Source organism: Pleurodeles waltl, chromosome 8 (genome assembly GCF_031143425.1).
Source record: "Pleurodeles waltl isolate 20211129_DDA chromosome 8, aPleWal1.hap1.20221129, whole genome shotgun sequence".
NCBI lineage: Eukaryota > Metazoa > Chordata > Amphibia > Caudata > Salamandridae > Pleurodeles > Pleurodeles waltl.
Window position 1 is genome coordinate 205990011 of NC_090447.1, and position 25055 is coordinate 206015065.

Genomic DNA, 25055 nt, shown 5'->3' on the forward strand with positions numbered 1-25055 from the left:
TGCTGCTGCATATAATGCAGCACCACTTTTCTTAAATTGGGGCCTGGGTTTGCACACTTTCAAAGCAAGTAGAAATGATGATGAATATGTCCCACTGGACACTTGTCTCATTACACTTACTCTGGTTCTCATGGGCAATCAGGGTGGTCCTTCTGTAGCATGCGTAAGTTCTCTAACAAGCACTTTAAAATGTAGTAATGCCTTTAACATTTTGCCCAACAGGGTATTCCATGACAACATGACATTTGCTCTGTCCACCACTATGTGCAGTGGAGGGACTAAAATGCAGATTGGTCATAGAACAGAACACCAACCACGTTCTGACATCAGTATGGATCAGGTGGGTAAAAAGTTTCTTGCTCCAAGTGTGAGTTTTCCTACTCGCATTGTATAGTTGAATAACCTGTACTCTTTGTAATCAAGTATAAAGGTGGGCTTGTGGACTTTGGCCATCTCACTCCAAACCATGATGGGAGGAGTGCTCTCATCATGAATTGTAATGAGCATGTACACATCACGCCTGTTAGAAATGGGGTCTTTGGTTGGCAGTCAGGTTACCCTTGTCCAAGCAAGGACCCTCTCTCTAGTCAGGGTAAGTCACACACAATCCAAACTATCCTGTACCCACCCTCTGGTAGCTTGGCACTTAGCATTCAGGCTTAACTTAGAATGCAATGTGTAAAGAATGTGTGCAATAAATCATGCAATAACTCAGTATAAACACCACAAACATACACCACACAAGTGTCAACCCTTCCAGCCCAGGAAGACTCAGTCAGTATGCAGATGTGTGCAGGTGCGACTGAGCATCCTGTGTATGAGTCTGTGTCTGAGTGAAATGCACAAGGGAGCTGTCAACTAACCTAGCCAGTTGTGGATTGTAAGGCACAGAAGGATTTAAGTGTAGAGAAATGCTCACTTTCTAAAAGTGGCATTTCGAGAAACATAATATTAAATCCCACTTCACCAATAAGCAGGATTTTGTATTACCAATCTGGCCATACTAAATATAACTTTGTTTCTCATTTCAGATCAGAATCTACCACTCAAGCAGTATATGAGGGTATCCCTGATGCCATCCTGTGAAAGGAGCAGACCTCCCAGCAGTGTAAAATGAATTTAGGAGTTTTACACTACCAGGACGTATGGAAGACACATGTTCATGTCCTGCCTTTTACTTGCATAGCATCCTGCCCTATGGGATACCTAGACCCTATCTTATGGGTGACTTATATGTAGAAAAAGGGGAGTATAAGGCTTGGCAAGTACTTTTAAATGCCAAGTCGATCTGTCAGTGAAACTGCACACACAGGCCTTGCAATGGCAGGCCTGACACATGGTTAGGGGGCTACTTATGAGGGTGGCACAATCAGTGCTGCAGGTCCACTAGTAGCATTTAATCTACAGGCCCTGGTCACATGTAGTGCACTTTTACTAGGGAATTATAAGTAAACTAAATGAGCCAATTGGGTTTGAGTCAATGTCACCATGTTTTAAGGGAGAGAACATATGCACTTTAGCACTGGTTAGCAGTGGTAAAGTACACAGAGTCCTAAAACTAGCAAAAACAGTGTCACAAAGTGGAAGGAGGCAGGCAAAAGGTGAGGGTGACCACCCTAAGGCTGTCAGGTCTAACATGTGTCCCCCCAGCTGAAAGTGGGGAGAGCTACCCAACGTCCTGGGAGCTCTCTTCGCTGAGGTGTAAGTATCTGGAGAGACCATCAGCGTTGGCGTGTTAAATCCCCAGGCGATGCTCCACCGTAAAGTCCATCCCCTGTAGGGAAATGGACCACCTCAAGAGTTTACGATTTTTGCCCCTCATTTGCATGAGCCCTCTGAGGGGCCTGTGGTCTGTCTGAACCCAGAAATGAGTCCCAAACAGGTATGGTCTGAGTTTCTTCAGTGCCCAGACCACAGCAAATGCTTCTCTTTCAATAGCACTCCACCTCTGTTCCTGTGGTAATAGTCTTCTGCTAATAAAGACTACTGGTTGGTCTAGGCCATTCTCATTCAGCTGTGCTAGGACCACACCTATGTCATGCTCTGAAGCGATTGTCTGCACGATGAATTCTCTGGAGTAGTCAGGTGCCTTGAGAATGGGGGTCGTGCACATGACTTCCTTCAGGAAATCGAAGGCTTTCTGACAAGCCTCTGTCCAATTCACCAACCTAGGTTGTTTCTTGGATGTCAGTTCTGTTAAGTGGGTACTATGGTGCCATATCCCTTAATAAATCTGTGATAATATACCCGGTGAGGCCTAAAAAGGCCCTCACCTCCGTTTGAGTTCCAGGTGGTTGCCAGGCCTGGGTGGTTTCAATCTTGGGCTGGAGGGGCTGCACCCTGACACCACCTACTAGGTGTCCCAAGTACACCATGGAACCCTGCCCAATCTGACACTTACTGGCCTTGATGGTCAGGCCTGCCTGTTGCAGGGCCTGAAGCACCTCCCGGAGGTGGAACAGGTGTTCCTCCCAGATGTAACTATAGACAGAAATGTTGTCTAGGTAGGCTGCACAGAAGGCATCCTTGCCAGCTAGCACCCCATTAACCAACTGTTGGAAGGTAGCGGGGGCATTCTTCAATCCAAAGGGCATTACTATAAACTGGTAACGGCACTCAGGAGTAAAAAAAAGCCGATCTCTTTTGAGCCCCTTTAGTCAAGGCGATCTGCCAGGACCCTGATGTGAGGTCAAAGGTACTAAGGAACTTGGCAGCACCTAGTCTGTCTACGAGCTCATCAGCGCGGGGAATGGGGTGAGCATCTGTCTTTGTGACAGAGTTGAGACCCCGGTAGTGCACGCAGAACCTAAGCAACAGCCTTGTGAACCAACACCACTGGGCTGGACAAGGGACTGCTGGACATCTCTATCACCCCAAGGGCCAGCATCTTGTCCACTTCATCCTTGATGCTAGACCTCACTTTATCTGACACCCTGTAAATGTTATTCTTAACAGGTGGTCTGTCTCCTGTGTCAATATCATGGACACAGAAGTGTGTGAGCCTAGGCGTGAGAGAGAATAGGGAAGAGACCTGCTCCAACAACTCATAGCAGTCTCCGTTCTGCTCTAGAGCCATGGAGTCAGAGAGATTAACACCTTCCACTGACCCATCCCCTTCCTTGACAGAGAGGAGGTTAGGGAGAGGCTCACTCTCCTCTTCCATGCCCTCTTTTGTCATGAGAAGCATACTGACCTCGGGGCGTGGTTAACATGGCGGCCGGAGCAGACGCATGATCCGAGCTCCGCTCGCGGCCCACCACTAACTGGCGAAATACAAGCGTCCCTGCAGCCGTCTGAACACTGGAATCGGTTGCACAGGGGTAGTGTAAGCCTCCGGAGACGGCCGCCACCCGAATCGAGGATCGAGACGATCCAGAGGGGCAGCGCTGCGCCGAGCCTCAAGCAAGCCCAGATGAGAGAGGGAAGGCCTTCTCCGACCGACGGAGCCCAGTGGCGAGAGTAACGCCGGACAGCGGTACGGCCGCATCAGACTGATGAGAGAAATCGAGGTGGGGTGACCCCCCCCCTCGAATACAGGTACGACCCCCCCTTCTTGGGGGCCACGACGCACTGGGGGCATTCCTCGAGCGTGGCAGCAGCGGGGTTCGTGTGAGGAATTGCGCTCGGACTCCGTACGGTGTGTTGCGATGTGGTGAGGAGACAGCAACTGGCCTCCCCAGCATCCCCTAGCAGTTGTAGACGCGGCTCCCGGGAGGAGAAAGCAGACCACGACGAGGGGGCGAAACGGTGCGGCAACCCCAGATAAATAGACGCGGCCCTCCCTCTCGAGACAAACGAGCTGGCGCTGCCCTCGGGCACGGTAATTGAACACACATATGAGCGAAATAACAGCTGCTGCTACAGGCTGCGTGCAATATATCGAGACGGGAAAGGGCCCCTCGGGCATTTTACTCCACATGGCACCGACTCCAACGACAACAGAAAGCAACGGAAACAGAAGAGCCGGAGGGGTAAAGAGAAAGCAGGCAAGCGGGAGAAACAAGAGGAAAGAAGGCGAGTGGAGAAAAAGATCAAACAGGAAGCAGAGAAAGTAAGAGCAGAGAAGAAGAGGGGAAGCACAAAGAAAATAAGAAGGCCTTAATAACAAAATAAGACAACTTCCCTCAGAAAGAGGTGGAAGAACAAAAGAGAAACAAGATGAAGCTGAGGGAAAACAAAATAAAAGACTTGGAGCGAGACCTTGATGCAAACTCAGTAACCTGCCACGACATTTGAGCAAAACACAGCATACGGCAAGGCCCGGACAACTGACGCCTTACCCAATAAGCACCGCTACCACGACGAATATAAACATGAGCAAACCAAAACCCCTGAAAGCACAACCAAATACAGAAGCTGAGACCACCTCTCCCGAAGGAGAAACAGGCACCTAAACTGACACTCTGCAAAACATGTCTGAAACCTTGGCCGCTCATTCCACACAATTCGATAAAGTGCTACAAGCGGTATTAGACACGAAGACCTCACTAGAAGGGAAAATAGACTCAGTTGTACTGGAAGTCAATCGCCTTTGCACTGACCAACGGAAACTGGCAGAGAGAGTCACCATCATTGAGCCGGCACTCGAAACGGCCCAACCAACAAAAGCCGAGCTGAAAGCTCAAATCGAACGTTTGGAAAGCGACATAGTATCGCTACAATGCAGAGCTGAGGACGCTGAGAGTCGCTCACGCAGGAATAATGTAAGGTTCCTAGGGGTCCTGGAACAAACAGAACTCCTGAACGCTGAACACTACCTGGAACGATGGCTCAGAGACACAGTGCTGCCTCAAACCGCATCACAGTCACTAGTAATAGAACAGGCACACAGAGTGCCGGGTGGACCACCCCGACCATGCGCCCCACCCCGCCCACTGATAGCAAGGTTCCTAAATTTCAGGGACCGAGATCAAGGGCTGCAAAGCTTCTGAAACAAATGCCCTGTCCGCATGGAGAACGCCGAGATAACAGCATACCCTGACTACACGATGGAAGTCCAGCGCAAACGCGCCACTTTTAACAAAGTGAAACAGATTCTCTGCGAAAAGAATATAGCTTACTCTCTCCTGTTTCCAGCTAAAATGAGAGTAATTGATGGCGATAGGACTCTTTTCTTTCCATCCGCAGAAGACACATGGACATGGCTACACGCCAAAGGCCTAGTAGACCCAGTGGCAGAACCGGATGGAAACAGCGAATGGCTGGAACAACGCCCCAGAAGAAAGAGAAAAACCAATGCCAGGGTCAAAACTAGACCATCAAAATCTCAGGCTGCAGATGCGCAAGCACAGGTCCTCAAAGTAGCAACCATATTCGCTTTTACGCAATCACTGTCCAGAACTGAAAACAGAGACTCGGGCTCAAATTCTTCACATGATTGCCCAAGTCCCCCTTCTTCACCACTAATATTTGGCCCCGCCTTGACCCCACGCTCTGCAGACGATATATGAAACCGCGCAGACATTCTGAGAAAAACTAATACACTACACAAACAAGGAACATACTAAAGTAACAGGAAGCACAACTGAACCAGGGTTACTAGTGACTGATAAAAATCAATATACACAGGGCAGGCTACATCCTCCTGGAAACTAGAACAGCAGATGATCACCGGGAAAGACCGGCACGAATAGACTATCCTCAAGAACCGGAAGCAGATACAAGACCGAACGACAGAGACGAGCAGGGATGCAAGATCATCCACGTGGGCCACGGACAGCAGTAAACCCAAATCCCCCTTTGGCCACGCCTCCACACCCAGTGGGATTACCCTATGGACTCGAAATCAAGTAACGTAAAGAATGGCACTAGTTGTGCCACACAGTTTTTTATGGTTTGGTTTTTATTAGTATTAGTACGCCAACATATACATCCCAACCGTGGTCACAGATAGCACGCTCAAGTGGGAGGGGATTCAGGGGGAGGACGATGAATCGGCGGGGACTTACAATGACTGCAGTGAAGCCACAGAGCGTAACAAACTTAATTATATGGCTACATATAGGGGCATATTTATACTCTGTTTGCGCCGGAATTGCGTCGTTTTTTTTTACGCAATTTCGACACAAAACTAACTCCATATTTATACTTTGGCGTTAGACACGTCTAGCGCCAAAGTCCATGGAGTTAGCGTCATTTTTTAGCGTGGACACCTACTTTGCGTTAATTATATGCAAGGTAGGCGTTCCCGTCTAAAAAATCGACTCTGAGGCATGTGCGTCGGATTTATGCTCCCGGGCAAAAATCACGCCCGGGAGTGGGTGGGTCAAAAAAAATGACGTACGGCCGCTTTTGTGCCGTTTTTTAGCACCTGCAAAAGGCAGGCGTTAAGGGACCTGTGGGCTCTGAAGGAGCCCAGAGGTGCCCTCCCATGCCCCCAGGGACACCCCCTGTCACCCTTGCCCACCCCAGGAGGACACCCAAGGCTGGAGGGACCCATCCCAGGGACATTTAGGTAAGTTCAGGTAAGTGTTTTATTTTTTATTTTTTTGTGGCATAGGGGGGCCTGATTTGTGCCCCCCTACATGCCACTATGCCCAATGACCATGCCCAGGGGACAGAAGTACCCTGGGCATGGCCATTGGGCAAGGGGGCATGACTCCTGTCTTTGCTAAGACAGGAGTCATTTCTATGGGGGTTGGGAGTGAAACAAAATGGCGCAAATCGGGTTGAGGCGAAAAAATTGCCTCAACCTGACTTGCCCCATTTCTTGACGCCCAAGCCCCATATCCCCCTACGCCGGCGCTGCCTGGTGTACGTCGTTTTTTTTAACGCACACCAGACGGCGCCGGCGGCTAACGCCGGCTAACGTCATTCAATAAATACGGCGCCCGCATGGCGCTTCAGAATGGCATTAGCCGGCGCAAATTTTTTTGACGCAAAACTGCGTTGGCGCAGTTTTGCGTCAAAAAGTATAAATATGGGCCATAATATCTTAACCTGGAATGTTAGAGGGATGGCTAACATAAATAAATGCAATAGAATTTATAATTACCTCAAACGCCATAAAATAAATATAGCAACATTGCAGGAGACACACCTCACAGCTGAAGACCTAAACAAATTAGCTAGGAAGTGGTCAGGAAAGGTATACGACACTAACATATCAACGTATACAAGAGGCGTGCTGATATGGATAGCCCCCAATGTCCCCTACACAGTGGTACATACACAAATAGACAAAGATGGCAGATATGTCCATCTAAGAGGGGAACTGGATGGAAAACAATTGTGCATCACGGGCATACACGCACCTAATATTAAACAGACAGATTTCCTACTATCCACTTATGCAGCACTAACATGGGACCCACTGATACCTAGCATATGGGGGGGGAGATTTCAATTGCGTACCAGATGCTAACATGGACAGATCCCACCCCCACTGGAAGGCAGCCCAAGTAGAAGACTATCCCAAACGCTATGAAACTGGACGTCAGCTAGAAGACTACATGACTCATGGCGGAACTTACACCCCATGGATAGAGAGTACTCCTTTTTTGTCCCCTGTTCACCAACTACACACCCCTCTAGATCTACAATTATACACAGGCAAACTCACACAATTGCTAATAAAGGCAGCCTACCTGGCTAAAATAATATCAGAACACTGCCCCCTAGAAACTACAATGCGTTGGGGCAGGACACGCACGTGCATGCCCACCTGGCGCCTACCGCCGTCCTTATTGTGCGATGCCCCCTTCTGAGAAGAGCTAGCAGAGGGAATAGACTCATATTTTAAAACAAATGCAAACACTGCGTCATCAAGAGCAAAAGAATGGGACAGCCACAAGGTGGTGATAAGAGGCCTGTGCATGTCCACATCAGGAGGAGTCCGTCAGACACTACACAGGGAACTGGGCGACATTGAAAGAGGGCTGAGAGAAGTGGAAAGGATAGCGGGACAGAATGGGGAGGGCAAAGATAATATGACTGAACTGAAAAAACAATGGGCTGAAATCGATGCGCGCTTGCGAAAATATGACTACCGGCACTACACAGCGCAAATACACACCGAAGGCGACCGATCCAGTAGACTACTGTCCTGGCTATTAAAAGGCGAGCAACAACACTCCACCATAAATACCATCCGAACAGAGGAAGGCAACATAGTCAACACAGAGACAGAAATAAATAAGACCTTTAAACAATATTATGCCACTTTATACAAGGCAAAACCCCCTCCACCCGAACGACAAATAAGTGAATTCTTCCAGACACCCCAGCTAACTATGCTTACAGAAGGACAACTGTCAGAACTAGAAAAACCCATTGCACTGGAAGAGATCCAGCAGGCGCTGAAACAAATGGCACACAGTAAAGCCCCAGGAGGAGATGGACTCCCAGCAGAGTATTATCAGGCTTTTGCACCGCAAATAACGGCACCATATTTAGAAATGCTACAAGAAGCATTTGAAAAAGGTCACCTCCCAAAATCACAACGCATGGCAATCATAGTGGTCCTCCACAAAAAAGGACGCGACCCACTAGATGTTCGGTCCTATAGACCATTGTCCTTATTAAACTCTGACTGTAAATTATTAGGGAAGGTGCTGGCAAACCGCCTTCTCTCATTAATGCCAATACTAATGCACCCGGATCAATCCGGTTTCACACCCGGCCGCAGTACACATACAAATATCAGATGCCTCTTACGACTCATAACCGAAACCCCAGAATTAGACTACACAAGGTCGGCGGTATCACTGGACATAGAAAAGGCATTTGACACGCTGGGTTGGCTATACCTGATGAGATCCCTAAAAAACATGGGTTTCGGCAATACATTTATAAGATGGATAAAAACACTATATGCAGACTCGAAAGCAAGAGTGAAGACAGGTGAAATAATATCGGAGGAATTTGAAATAGGCAGAGGCACCAGACAGGGATGCCCACTATCACTGTTATTGTTCGCAATAGCAATCGAACCACTAGCAGCGCGACTGCTCCAGGAGGCTCCATAGTGGGGCATTCCTGACGGAGAAGCACACAAGATTGTCTCTCTATATGCGGATGTCGCGCTAATATACTTGCGCGATCGCTCTGAATCCCTGCCAGACCTGTTGCACCTGTTAAATATATTCAGAGATATATTGGGCCTACAAGTAAATTGGGAAAAATCATGCCTGTTCCCGATGCAATTAACTCCAGACCCCCAAAGAGAAGTAATCTCCACACACAAGCTACAGTGGTGCTACAGCACTTTCAAGTATCTGGGGGAACAAATATATCATAACAAACATGACCTCAGAGAAGGCAATTTAGATTGCACGATCAGGTCTATAAGAAGCTCAATGCCCTTTTGGTGCTCACTCCCACTTTCACCCATGGGTGAAATAAACCCATGGGGTAAATACACCACAAAGACTCCACAAGTTATTTAAAAATAAACTGTATTGCATAAAACATCATAAGACCAAAAACGTCATGTATCAGTAATACCCTTCTACACATGCGACAAAAAGTCAAGATGTGAGTTTTCAAAAGAATAAGAGTCTTGCTCCGTAGAAAACAATGGGAAGGTTGATTTTACACAAAGTACCTGGTTTGCGTCACAAATAAAGCCGCACAGGCGAGCGTGCATCGGAAAAGTCAGCAATGTGTTCTTCCACTACTTGCAAGTGATGCGATGCGTCGTTTTTCTCCCTCGCAGGAGACCAATACATCTATTTCTGGACGGGGCACCTCGTATCCATGCAGGGTCGGGATGATTTTGACACTAAGAAATCCGGTCACACAGTGTTAAAAAACCACACTGCGTGGGGTTTGCGTCATTATCAGTAGCCGCAAGCGGGTGTTGTGTGTTGTTTCTCCAGCCCCAATGCATCGATCTCCCAGCTGCGATTAAGGTGGAGCATCGACTTCAGCCGCGAAGCTGGCGGTGTGTCGTTTATCTGCTGTGTTGCAGATGGTACGGCATTCTGTGCTTGGATTTCACCTCTTGTTCTGCTAACTGTACCTTTCATGGGCCCAGGAACTGGATAGGACACCTCTTTGCTGGGCAGGAGTACCAGCATATAGTCCAGGTGCTGGCAGAGGGAGTCTTTGATGGCCTTAAGACTTCAAAACAGGAAGCAAGCTCAGTTCAAGCCCTTGGAGATTCTTCTCAAGCAGGAATGCACAACAAAGTCCAAGGGACTTAAAGGTAAATTAAATGTTCCATTCAGGTGTAAGCTAATCATACTGAGTTTAGAAGGGAAAGCACATGCATTTTAGCACTGATCATCAATGATAAGGTGCCCAGAGTCCTACAGCCAACAAAAAGAGGTTCATAAAATAGGCAGAGGAAGGAAAACGTTTGGGGATGACCCTGTAAAAAGGGCCTGGTTCACCAATTGGTATTATCATATTAAATCTCATAAGAGTAATTCGCAATGTGGAAGAGATAGGTTTGTCATATTTGGTGTCTCTGGACTCACAATTTAAAAGCACAACTTTTGGTGAAGTCAGAATTTAAATTGCAGTTCTGAAAATGCCACTTTTAGAACATTGGTGTTTTCTTACTTTAGCCATTTGGTGCATGCTGTCTGTCTCCAGGACACATCTGAGGTGGGGTGACAGCTGGCTAGTGCATTCTCTCTAGACAGCCACACACAAAGGAGCTTAGGTGTGACTGATGGGCTGTCCACAGCCTGATGGGACATTCTGGGCAGGATGGGAGTGAGGGTCTGACACACCTGAATGGGCAGTGTCCTTCCTCACACAAAGGGCTGCACTCCCCCCTTTAGTGACTCTGGAGCCAGGAAGGGAGGATCTCTGTGAACTTCAAGGACCTTTCTTTGAAGTCTCTGCCATTTCAAAGGCACAGCTAGGTATAAGTGCTGGACCATTGACACCACCAACTCAGTACACCTCTCTACCTGTGGATACTCTGCCAGGAAGAAGGACTGTTGTGCAGCTACAAGGACTGCCACTCTGCTACACTGCTACCCCATTTTGCTGAGCTAACCTGCTGCCTGTTGCCTTCTTGGCTGAGAGTGAGAAGCTTCTCTCCTGTGTCAGGGACACAAAAGACTTCCAACTCACTTGCTACATCTCCTTGTCCTGTCTTCAACCAGCTCTTGACCTCCAAGAGGTGCCTCTCCAGTCCTGGGCCCTTGGTACTGTTTTTTGACTCCTGCAATCAAGCTTTTGGTCTTGTTGTGACAGTGAACAGGCCCGCTCGCACCAGAACTGCGCATCTCTTCGAAGAATCAGCTCAAGCCACCGCCAATTTGTCTCTTTGCACAGCAAGTATCACCACTCACGATTACAAGGCTCCAGCCCGCCCATCCACGAGGCCCAACTGACACTTTGCTCCCACGGACCACCCCCAGAGATGCTCTCCTTGCTCCCAGCAAACTTCTTTCCCACAAACAGGACTCTTGACTCAATTTTCAAGAAGGTAAAACTTCACCAGGACTTACCTCGGACTGTATCCGACGCTTGCTCCATCACGGTTGACCTGAACTTTTGGATTTACCCCTTTCTAGGGCAACCGGGTAGCCCTGGTTGGCTCTTTAGGCTTTTAAGCACTATATTGCATTTGAAAATTCATATCTCAACTTCTACTTATTCAACTGTGGTAGTTTTACTGTTTTACTCTTTGAAGTGTTGCACAAATACTTTGCACATTGCCTCCTAAATTAAGCCTGACTGCTCCATGCCAAGCTACCGGAGAGCGAGCACAGGTTCATTTATGGTGTGTATCTGACTTACCCTGATTAGGATTGTGGTTCCTGCTTGGGTAGTGTACATCCCAATGCCAACCAAAAACCCAATTTATAACAGAAGGAAACAAAATGGAAAGATACATATAAAAGAAGGACAGGGTCACTCGCTTCTGAGGAATCTGGCAGGAGATGTTATGAATGAAAACATTTTTTTAAACTGACCAATATCATCATTCTTCATGTTCTTTTCAGGACACTGAAGGTAAAAGATCAGATTGGGTAAGCCGATCCAAGTACATAAGAAAAGAGGAACACAGTTGAAAAAGTGAAAAAGTGAAGGGGAATGCAAGATTGGCATCAGCAGAAAGAGAGAAGAAAAAGAATAGAACCCCAGCTCCTATAGAATAGTCTTAATCTGTAGAAAGTTAAATTGTCACACGCAAATTATGTGGTTCAAAATGCCCATAGCACAAGTTTATAGACCAACCTGGTGGGGAAAAATTACAAAATGACCCTGGATATTTTCAATGGGTTCTTTAGTCAAAACATAGTGGCTGGGAGTCAGTATCTAGTGCAGTTTTCATTCCAGCATTTGCTCATGGGCTATAAAAACAGTCATGGCTTGTTTTCTGTGCAAATCATGGAGATCTTCTAAACAGGTCAGAAGGTATTGTCATACCACCTAACTGACGATGATTTGAAGCTACAGATGACTAGGGAAGACAGAGTGGGGACCATATTAACACCACATGGTTACAAAACTAATTGAAAAAATTGAAGATTGCCTACCTCGACGGTGACCTTCTTAGGATAGGAGTTATCCAGCAAGGGCAAGGGTTTAGCACCAGGCTTCCTTCAGAAGTGTGCAACATTGCACCTCCCAACACACTGAAAAAGCTTCAACCCCTGCTGGGATTACTTACCTTTAGGCATTCCTAATTGACTCACTATACTAACACAGTGAAACCTTTGTATGACCTGATTTTCACTTGTATTGATTGGCTGAAGCACATTTTGCTTCCATCAAAAAAATCCTGATGGCTGTGGAAACAGCTATCTTAAAAAAGTGCCCTTTGACGCTGGGAAATTATGTCATTATTGTTTCTCCCGTACCAGTACCAGAGGCGTCCACAAAGGCAAGCATTCCCAATGCACAAGCCCTACACCTGAGATGGTACAGTGAGCCGCTTCTTTAAGTGCAGTAGAAGTAAAATTTTGGTATGATTGCTTTCTTCTTACACAAGCTTTTCTCCAATATGAACAGGTTGTTGCTCTGTCTCCAGCCACTTTAACCATTGAGTCGTACCAGAGCATCTTCTATACTGATGTCACTGCCCAACCTGCGGTAGGATCAAAATATAAAGATTTGGCAACCTGCACGGCAGTACAAGGTGTAGTGAAGGATGGCGAGTTCATTCCACAACACAACCACACTAAAATCTTGGGTGACAGTACTGAACAACATTCAGAAGTACATGCCCTTCTACTTGCATTACAAAAAGCTGACTCGTCAGTTCATTCACGCATCGTGTCTGACTCATCCTTTTGTGTGCAGGCTACAATGTCGATTTGCAGCGTTGGTGTCTGAGTGGATTCAAGGATTCAAATGGAAAACCTATAAAGAATAAACAGCTTTGGAGAAAAGAAGCTGTCTTATACGATAAACTTCCATTGGTCCATGTGAGGCACACTGTGGGCCATCAGGGTGATGGCTTTGGAAGTACGCTAAAGGAAACTGTGCAGGTTACCTAACTGCAAAGACTGCAATTCAGACTGTTGCAGTAGCAGTCTTAATCATTTCTCATACTGAGATCAATATAGATTTTTTTGTAGCCATATATGCAACCGAAGAAGCTGAAAAACCTCCTGCAGGTTTTTGTCCCAAATACTCCTACCCCCATAACTCAGACAACATTCCTGTGGCTATAATATTAGGAGAGGCAGATAGACTAATAGCTAATAGCCTGTCTAGATTCAGTTAATTAAAAAAGCTCATGGGGGCTGGCTTCTGCTCATGCAGGAATGAATGCAACTGTAGCCATGCTGCAGCAGTGCTACTGGTGGCCTAGTGATTATGTTAGGCAGTGTGACATTTGCCAACAAATTAAACCTTCCACTGTTAAAAGACCCATTCCAACTTCCCTCATGATCTCAAACACCCTCTTCTGGATGATTTATCTGGATCATATCAGTACCCTCCATTCAGATAAATTATTATATAAACACATATAGGTAGCAATTGATTCATGTTTTCGATTACTATGGGCTGGCATGAAGACATGCAAGCACTTCCGCAGTTGTAAAAAAATTGCAGTGCCTGGTGTCAATGGGGTAGTTCATTCATTTCATTCATGTAATGGTCCTGCATTTGCCTCTAAGGCTTACAGGGATTCAATGGCTGCTCTGGGAGATTGTCTGCAATTTAACAACCAGTTCAAAGCAGAATAGAACAGCACTGTAGAAAGGCCCAATGACATGATTAAATATGCTTTGACTGGTAGGGTGCTAGGTTCAGGTCTTAGTTGGTGCTATAATCTTAATGGAGTTCAAATACAATTTAATAACTTTCCTAGATGAGTATTGGGAGGACAGCCTCAAAATAATGTTCTCTTCTGAGTTCCTATGTATGTGCCTGGCTTAGATAAATTGTGGGATGGTGTTGGACGATGATAAATCTGACTTGAAAAATTATTTGCATGTTTTACAGAGTAACCAAGAAGTCAGAGACAAGCTGTCTCACACAAACCACTCTGATGCTGCCACCTGTGAAGAGAAGGTTATCACTGCTGCTGATGGGTGGGTTCCAAAGGTTGGAGACCTAGCTCAGGAAAGAAATCATGACAAGCAAGCTTTTGAACCATCTTACTAACTACCTATTACTGTTCTTGGAATAAAATGCTACAGAACAGTAATTCTGTCTTCTCTGCCTTGTTAAAGTAGAAACAGACATGTATCAAGAGGTTTGAGAGACCAACAACTTTGACAATGACTTTGACTGTTCCACAGGAACCTTTTCAACTCCTTTTACAGTCAGTCATCAACAGTCATCACCAGAGACTGATTTATGCTTGTCAGTGATTTTGTGACAAATATTTGATTCCTATGTGGTCCTATGCCTGGATCATTTTAGTAATGTTTCTCTTCATCATGCGCAATCCTCATCATTCTTATGTTACTGAATGGATACTACATCCCTACAAGAACAATTTCCTCAGCTGTAGTTCATGACCTACAGCCACACTTCTCATTCTACAGAACCAAAATAGGTATCTATGCTGTGAACATTACAATGTATCATGTGCCTGAAGGTATACCCTGGAAAAAGTTATGAGGCCCACTGAGACATTGCAATTTAGATCACAGACAGAATATTGAACCCAAAAATATTGTGTGAACAGAATACTGTGTCAAAAATATTGAGGACCAAAATATCAAGAAGGTAAGTGAGGATTTACTATTCTTAGCTCCTCAGCTATGTACCTTGAAGATACATATATCATCATGGTATATAGATGTGGAGTCATATATGGTGAAACTTTACTTACCTATGGAAGCTTACCTTCATGATATTTTTGTCCTCAATATTCTTGACACACTATTTTGTCTCACAATATTTTTGGTTCCGATATTCTGTAATTGCCTTATATGATAAAAGTTTAAATAAATGATGCTATAATTCTACAGTTCTATTTCAGATGATGAGGACATTGAGACTGTCAAACAAATGATGCCTGATTGACAGGACATGCTACTTTGAATAATGAAGATTCTTATTTGAATTCACCAGTTACAAAGAAATGGATTATTATGGCCGCTATGCACATTATTTTATACATAGGACTAGCTATCCTAGAGAGATTCACAATTACACACAATGAGAATATTGTGAGTCTCTGCCTCCCGAGAGGCATAATAATTTCTTAAAGAAATTCCCTTACTTTCAGAGTGCTGACAGATCACACCATTCAACCTTCTATTCCGTGCAGAAGCCACAGCCATTTCCCAATCTGATTACTACAGAGAAGCTTATATACTTCACTGAGTTTAGTCAAAACCTGGTTATTCAAGGATAGGAGTATTCGAAATCAAATGTTGATGAAAAAGATATTTGGGAAACCAACTTTTGGCAGGCAGATCAAAAGAACAGAGGCCTTATATTGAGCCTGTATAATACCGAAAGAATTAATCTTTTTCAACAAAACTATACAGCAGTCTGCTTGCCTGGGATTCAGAACAATGAAGGACTTAAAGAAATATTCTGTTCCAAGAGCCTGACCATGTTGAGCATTTGGCAATTTCACATAAATATGGCTGAGTCAGACATAAACAATATGATACAGAATGGAACTTATAATTCCACCCAATTTCCGGTAGAAGGTTTGGCCTTTCAGCCTTATAATTCTGATACCTGAATGCAGCATTTCTTCTCCAACACTCCTGGACCTAAAATTAATTATCCTGGTACAATACGCAAACCCAAGTAGTTACCACATGTTGAGTAGGTAAGCTATGCCAACAATGGCTAGAACATTCTAGTCTTTCAGCTTTGAAAGAACACTTTTCCTCAAATAAAGAGATCATGGATTTTTCTGACTTTCTTCTGGGACCATGTCCCAAAATAAGTAAAAGATTCCTGGCCACATGAATATACACCATTTAAAATGAATGAAATACATATTCAGAAATAGAAGCTGCAGAAAGAATTTGGCAAAAAGATCAGAAGATATGCAATTTTTTTTAAAGCTTCTGGCAATGGAATGCACACGGTTGTACGATGGAATGCCGACTGACAAAACAACGGGTGCCTAAACAACGAGGTTGGAACACCGACCTCGTTGTTACTACTAATGCCTTTACCACGAATGCCTTAACAACGATATTTCGTTGTAAAGGGATTCCTGGTAAAGTCATTAGTAACAGGCACCCATTGATCCTGCATGCCTCACCCCACCCCCCCAACCCCACCCCAAAACCTAAAACCCCCGACCCCCCACCCCCTCCCCAAAACCAAAAACGCCCCACCCCCCAACCCCACCCCAAAACCTAAAACCCCTAACCCCCCACCCCCTCCCCAAAACCAAAAACGCCCCACCCCAAAATCTAAAACCCCGACCCCCCACCCCCTCCCCAAAACCTAAAACGCCCCACCCCCCAACCCCACCCCAAAACCTAAAACCCCTGACCCCCTCCCCAAAACCAAAAACACCCCACCCCCCAACCCCACCCCAAAACCTAAAACCCCCGACCCCCCACCCCCTCCCCAAAACCTAAAACCCCCCACTTACCTGAGTCGTCGCCTCATCTGCATCGTCCTCCTCAGCCGACTCCCTTGTTTGTACCTTAACCATGCATGTTCGTTGTTCAGGACATGCGTGGTTAAGGCACAAAATAACGAAGTCGTGGTTAAAGAAAGCGTTGTTCCGCTTTCGTTAACCAGGACTTCGTTATAAAAAAGTCGGCATAAAGGATGTTTCCCAATGCACACACTTTCTAAAAGAGTGGACTCATTAAATCACATTTTGTCCTCAGCCTTAGAGCTCCTGAAAGAAGCAATTATAGAATTGAATTCGACATTGCCAATACATAGATCAGGTTTTTTGCCTTAGCAACTTCTCAATGAAACAGCCCTGCTTGAACCATATAATGTGACACAAATAAAATATGGCTATTGTTAAAAATGGGGTCTTTGGTTGGCAGTCGGGTTACCCCCTGTCCAAGCAAGGAACCTCACTCTAGTCAGGGTAAGTCACACACAATCCAAATTATCCTGTGTCCACCCTCTGGTAGCATGGAACTGAGCAGTCAGGCTTAACTTAGAAGGCAATGTGTAACGTATTTGTGCAATAAATCATGCAATAACACAGTAGAACACCACAAAAATACACCACACCATGTTTAGAAAAATATATATTTATCTGCATAAATGCAGGTACAAGCGTTTAAAATGCAAAAAGTATATTTTGGAATATCACGGGAAAAAAAGATTTAAAGGGGGTCATTACAACATTGGCGGTAAAAGCCGCTTACCGCTGTGCAGAAGACCGCAAATACACCGCCGCGGCCGCGGAATTCCGCCACAGCTATTATGACCCACATCTCGGAATCCGCCGAAATTCAGACACCCCCACAAGTCCGCCACACCAAAGGTCAGTGATAAACTGGTGAAAACAAAACCTCCACTGTCATGCCAACAGAAACACGCCTATGCTATCATGACCCACGAATCCACGTGGCGGTCTTTCAACCGCAGTATTCCATTGGCGGTACACACCGCCACGCTCAAAATACACACACATCTCCAAAACACCGCCACATTGGACAATTCCAAATACACAAACTTGAGACACATACAAACGCCCACTCCCACACACTCAATACAATATAAAACACACACCCACATCACCCACAAACCCCTACGACCAAAAATTAGAGACGAAGGTGACAGAGAGATAGCACAGCAATAGACAACCCCACCACACAGAGGCACACAACACCATCCCCCATACAAAATCCACGCACAAAACACCCCACACCACCACACATCACCACACTCATCAACACATACACCACCCCACACATCACCTACACCACCCCGTGTAATGCCAAAGACACCCCAGGTTTTCCGAGGAGGAGCTCAGGGTCATGGTGGAGGAAATCCTACGGGTAGAGCCACAGCTATTTGGAGCACAGGTGCAGCACACCTCCATAGCCAGGAAGATGGAGCTATGGCGAAGAATCGTCGACAGGGTCAACGCTGTGGGACAGCACCCGAGAAATCGGGAGGACATCAGGAAGAGGTGGAACGACCTACGGGGGAAGGTGCGTTCAGTGGTCTCCAGGCACAACATCGCGATTCAGTGGACTGGCGGCGGACCCCCACCTCCTCCCCCACAACTAACAACATGGGAGGAGCAGTTCTTGACCATCATGCATTCAGAGGGCCTCGGAGGAGTCAGTGGAGGAATGGACACTGGTAAGTCAAATCTTAACTATCAGATCCCCCCCACCTGCATGCTATCACACCCCCCCACCCTCACCCCATCCCCTATCACTCCAACTCCTCACTAATGTACTAATAACACAAACCACACATCCCAACACCAAGCCCTGCATGACACAACTAAGCATGGACACCGAGCACTAAAGCATGCGCACTGCACATACCCATAACAACCCCCCAACCATCATCATACAAGCCCCCACACAGGAATGCTTGCACTGGGGTACACGCACACCCACCCATTGCACACCATGACACACACACACACGCAATAATCATGCTCTTATACCTCTGCAGGACCACTACGTAATGTCACCACACAGGAGGGTCCAGACATCTCCACCCCACCCACAGAAGAGGCCCACAGTGACGACAGCAGCTCTGGCCAACTGGATCTAGATGACCAGCCCGGACCATCGTGGGCCTTGGGACAGTCGGTTCCCCTTGCACAGGCACAGCCCAACACTGACCTTCCACCCTCTGGTGACACCAGCACAGCACCCACCCAGCGGGCCCATTCCTCCGTACCCAGGACACGTCAATCAGCGGTGTGTCCACCACTACAGGGAACCCAGGCTAACCCACCACCCCAACAACAACAGGGACCTGGGGGCAGTGGTAGTGGGCACACGGTCCAGGGGACGGAGGCACAGGAACACAGGGGAACTGGGAGGGCTGCTGTCAACAGGGGGCGGACAGGCCAAGGGAACCCACTCTCCACGAGGCCCTCTCCTCCATCATGGGAGCATACCACCACTCCCAGGAGACGATGGCTACGGTCCTGGCCAAGTTTCAGGAGACCCAGCGCCTGCAGGACGAACAGTATTTGGGGTTCAGGGAGGAGCTCAGAACCATCAGCTCCGCACTGGGCACCATCGTACGGGTGCTGAAGGACATACAAAAGACCATGAGGGACACCGTGGCACTCCAAGGGGCCCCTGACACTAGCATGGACGATGAACTGCCCATCACCTCCGCCGGCGCTAATGGACAGGACGCACCGCCACAGGACCGCCACACCAGCACCCCACCCCCTGCAGACGGACAACCACCCTGCAAGCGGTCCCTGAGATCCAGGAACAGGACAGAGCAAGATGACAAGACCCCCGCCAGGAAATGAGACCACCCTGATTGTCCTCCCACTGTCTCACTTTGTTACCCTGTCCAGATTGGAACTGCCCCAGCTCCACTTCCTATGCCCACCTGTGTGACTAATAGACTGGACTCTGCCATTGAAATTCCTCCACCATCACCCATCACCATTTTGCCACCCCTCCAATAATTAGCACTTCAATAAACACCCTTGAACCACAAAACAATCTGGAGTCAGTCTGTGATTTTGAAAATGTGTATTAGCAATGACAGTGACAAAATCCGTACTCAAATGTAATGCCAACATACCTATGTCACACATCACAAGTCCATGAAGGATGCAAACAGATGACACACGTTGGTAACCACACCTGTGAAACCGTAATGGAAATGTACAACTCAGTTACCATATACTGGTTGAAATCGACAGACAGGATAGAGGTAGAAGTGTGAAAGTGAATGTAATAGTAAAAAAAAAATTCTTACCTGTGTGTCACTGGAAATATTGCTGTATGACTGACTCCCTGTTGTCTATGTCTTCTTCCTCAGCTTCCTCCTCATCACTGTCTACAGGCTCCACAGGCTCCACAGGCTCCACAGCTGCCACAACACCGTCATCTGGACCATCCTCCTGCAGAAAAGGCACCTGGCATCGCAAAGCAAGATTGTGAAGCATCGAGCAGGCGATGATGATCTGGCACACCTTCCTTGGTGAGTAGAATAGGGAACCACCTGTCATATGGAGGCACCTGAACCTGGCCTTCAGGAGGCCAAAGGTGCATTCGATCACACTCCTAGTCCGCCCATGGGCCTCATTGCAGCGTTCCTCTGCCCTGGTCCTGGGATTCCTCACTGGGGTCAATAGCCATGACAGTTTGGGGTAACCAGAGTCCCCTAATAGCCACAAACGGTGCCTCTGGAGTTGACCCATCACATGCGGGATGCTGCTATTCCGTAGGATGTAGGCGTCATGCACTGAGCCAGTGAACATAGCATTTACCTGGGAGAAGTACTGGTCTGCCAAACATACCATCTGTACATTCATGGAATGATAACTCTTCCAGTTCCTGTACACCTGTTCACTCCTGCGTGGGGGGACCAGAGCCACATGGGTGCCATCAATAGCACCTATGATGTTGGGGATATGTCCCAGGGCATAGAAGTCACCTTTCACTGTAGCCAAATCCTCCACCTGAGGGAAAACGATGTAGCTCCTTACGTGTTTCAGCAGGGCAGACAACACTCTGGACAACACGTTGGAAAACATAGGCTGGGACATCCCTGATGCCATGGCCACAGTTGTTTGAAATGAGCCACTTGCAAGGAAATGGAGCACTGATAGCACCTGCACTTCAGGGGGTATTCCTGTGGGATGCCGGATTGGTGAGATCAGGTCTGGCTCCAACTGGGTACACAGTTCCTGGATTGTGGCACGGTCAAACCTGTAGGTGATGATCAAATGTCGCTCCTCCATTGTTAACAGGTCCACCAGCGGTGGGTACACCGGAGGATTTCGCCATCTCCTCAAATGTCCCAGCTGACGGTGCCTAAGAAGGACAACAGCGACCACAGAGTCAACAAATTCCCAGGTATGTACCCACAGCTACACAGAACACTACACCAAATACAAAACTCTTCCTGTATGTGTGTTGAGTGTAGGCCTAGGTATGTGTGACGCAGTAGTAAATGAACCAATGTGGGCCCCTGAAATGGCGGCTGCCTGACCTCTAAAGTGGGACAATGGGATGTGAGGTATCTGCGCTGGCATTGTACACCGTCGCGGTAGGCGGTCGTAGACCGCAGCGCAATGCTTCATTGGTTAACATTGGACCCTATGGGTCCCAGGAGCCAATGATCAAGTGCGCCGGCGGTGATGATACGCACCGCCGCGGACGTCACTGCCGTGGACGTGACCGCCATTTTCTATCTGTTCAATCACTTGATACCTGATCTTCGACAGGAGAGGACCTACACTGCAAGTGCTGCTGTGCCCTCGGTCTGGAAGAGACAATGGCTGCTGCGTCTGGGGAAAGGGCCCCTGCCTTCACTGCTCAGGAGTTGGAAAAGCTAGTCGACGGGGTCCACCCACAGTACACGCTACTCTACGGTCCTCCAGACCAACATGTAAGTACACAGGGAGCACGTTGTATGGGCTATGCTGGGTGGAGAGGGCTGGATGTCTGTAGGAAGGGGGCAGAGTTCAGCGACCATGAAGGACTGTGAATGCATGTGCCACATGGCAGAGGTTGGGATGGGGGCCACTCACTTCGACGGTGCAGTTGGTAATGACTTCTCTTCTTCCCCTGTACATGTCATGTAGGTCAGCGCCCACCAGAAGAAGGACATTTGGCGTGCCATCGCCAAGGACGTCCGGACCCTGGGGGTCCACCAGAGACGGGGCACCCACTGCCGGAAAAGATGGGAGGACATTCGCCGCTGGAGCAAGAAGACGGCGGAGGCTCAGCTGGGGATGGCCTCCCAATGTGGGAGGGGTGCCCGTCGCACCATGACCCCCCTGATGCTCCGGATCCTGGCAGTGGCCTACCCGGAGTTGGATGGGCGCTTGAGGGCATCACAGCAGACACAAGGGGGTGAGTACACTCCCATTCTGTGGACTTTGCTAGCAGTGGAGGGGTCTGGGTGGGGGAGGAGGGCTGCGGGTTTCCCTAGGCCAGGGCAAGTTACGTAAGCTAGGCCCCTCCAGAATGCAGGCCATGTGGCACTCCACCCCACCTCTGTAGAGTGCCAAGTAGAGGTAGACATGCCCCTGTGTCATCTATGTGTGCAGATGTCCACCATAGCCATGTAGGCCAGATCCCAGGAATTGCATCTGTAGAGGCCAAGAGCACGGCGTAGTGCAGGGGGCTGCTGTGTCTGTATTGTCCGCCAACTGTAGCGGTAAGCCATGCACTCAACCTGTCTTTCATCTGTCGTCCCCCCCCCTTTTTGTGCTCTCCCTGTTCTTTTGTGCATCAGCCTCATCAGGCGGAGGTACAGTGGCACCGGAGCACGAGGGAGCTGCATCCCACATGGCCATGGAGGGCCACACCACAGACTCCGAATACACCAGTGGGACGGAGGGCGAGGGGAGCTTCACGTCGGTCACCGGATCACCAAACAGCGACATGGACTCGTCCGCGGATGGGAGCTCCCTTGTGGTGGCGGCACCATCTGTGCCCCCCACTTCTACAGGTACAGCCGCCACCCCCCCAACCAGCACCGCCCTCCAGCAGCCCCTCAGCCTTCGCTCCGTGCCCGCTCACCCAGGAGGGTGGGCATCACCTTTGCCCCAGGCACCTCAGCCCCTGCCCCTGTCACCCCTGCTGCCCTCAGTGAGGAGGCCATTGACCTCCTCAGGTCACTCACTGTTGGGCAGTCTACCATTGTGAATGCCATCCAGGGTGTAGAAAGGGAGTTGCAACATGCATTCCTGAAGGGCATTCATTCTGGTCAGGCTGCCCTTCATCGAACCCTGCAATCTCTGGCCTCAGCACTGATGGCAGCCATTGTCCCTGTGTCTAGCCTCCCCCCTCCAACTTCCTCCACCCAGACCCAGTCCCCTGTATCCCAGCCTATCCCAAGCACACCATCAGACAAGCATGCACACACCTCAACACACAGAAGTAGCCCAGGCAAACATAAGCACCACACAACCCACAAGCACTCACACAAGCATCACCCACTTTCAGACACAGCAACATCCACTGCCTCCACTGTGTCCCCCTCCTCGTTTTCTCCCTCCTCCTCCCAGTGTCGTCTACACTCTCACCTGCATGCACTACATCTACAGGCACTAGGACTCGCACCAGCACCACACCCCGCTCACCTGCACTCACCACCCCACTACCATTTACACATCCCCTGTGTCCACACCCAGTGTGTCTGTGACGCCCCCTCCCAAAGTACACAAACGCGAGCACCCACACACCCAACATCCATCCACCTCACGACAGCCTCCAGTACCTGCACCTGCACCCAAATCACCTAAAGTTACACCTCCTACAACCACCTCCTCTTCCTCCACTCCCAGACCCCCTCCAGTGTTCGTCAGAAACTCTTCCTCAGCAACGTTGACCTCTTTCCCACCACCCCCACCTCTCCAATTCATATCTCCCGTAGTAGCACCTCAGGCAAAAAAACTCCGGTACCAGTGGTGCATGTTAAAAGTATGTGGAGTGCACCGGCCACAAGAGCAGCCAGTGTGACACGGAGCCAAAGCACTGCCAGTCCACCCCCTGTAAAGCACCTTAAGTTGGAAAGTGGCCAACGGGAGAGGGTGAATACTCCTGCCGGCAAAACAGCTCACAAGGGTCCCGGGGGGAGTGCCGAGGCAGCTGTGACTCCTCCCAAGGTGGTGAAGGGGCAGAAGAAGTCTCCAAAGTCTGGTAAGAGCAGCACAGCGGAGAAGGGCGCCATCCTCCCTGCCGTCCGGGACGCCACCACCAGCACTGTCGTCACTGGTCAGGAGACCACCGACAGAGTCAGTGCCCTGGAGGGCAGCAGTATCGTCACTGGTCAGGAGACCACCGCCAGAGTCAGTGCCCTGGAGGGCACCAGTATCGTCACTGGTCAGGAGACCACCACCAGAGTCAGTGCCCTGGAGGGCACCAGTATCATCACTGGTCCGGAGACCACCGCCAGAGTCAGTGACCTGGAGGGCCACAGCCCCGCTGGGCACTGAGGAACCATAATGCCACACACCGCTGCACAGGTCAGAGACAGCAAAGGCAAGCACCGCTGAACAGGGCAAAGACCGCCATGGTGAAGACCGCTGAACAGGGCAAGGCACCGCTGAACAGGACAAAGACCGCCATGGCAAAGCACCGCTGCAGAGGTCAGAGACAGCAAAGGCAAGCACCGCTGAACAGGGCAAAGACCGCCATGGTGAAGACTGCTGAACAAGGCAAAGCACTGCTGAACAGGGCAAAGACCGCCATGGTGAAGACCGCTGAACAGGGCAAAGCACCGCTGAACAGGGCAAAGACCGCCATGGTGAAGACCGGTGAACAGGGCAAAGACCTCCAAATCAAGCATTGTTAGCCCATGTGCAGCTGAGACAGTGACGGAACTGGGACCGTCACGGGGAGCGTGATGCACTCTGGGCACCAGTCCCCCTACAGAACCAGTGGAGACCTGCATCCACTTGAGAGACTGTGGCTTTGCACTCCCCAGGATGTAGCAGTGGGCAGTCCACCCACTGTAGAGACTTGAGAGACTGTGGCTTTGCACTCCCCAGGATGCAGCAGTGGGCAACCCACCCACTGTAGAGACTTGAGAGACTGTGGTTTGCACTCCCCAGGATGGTACAG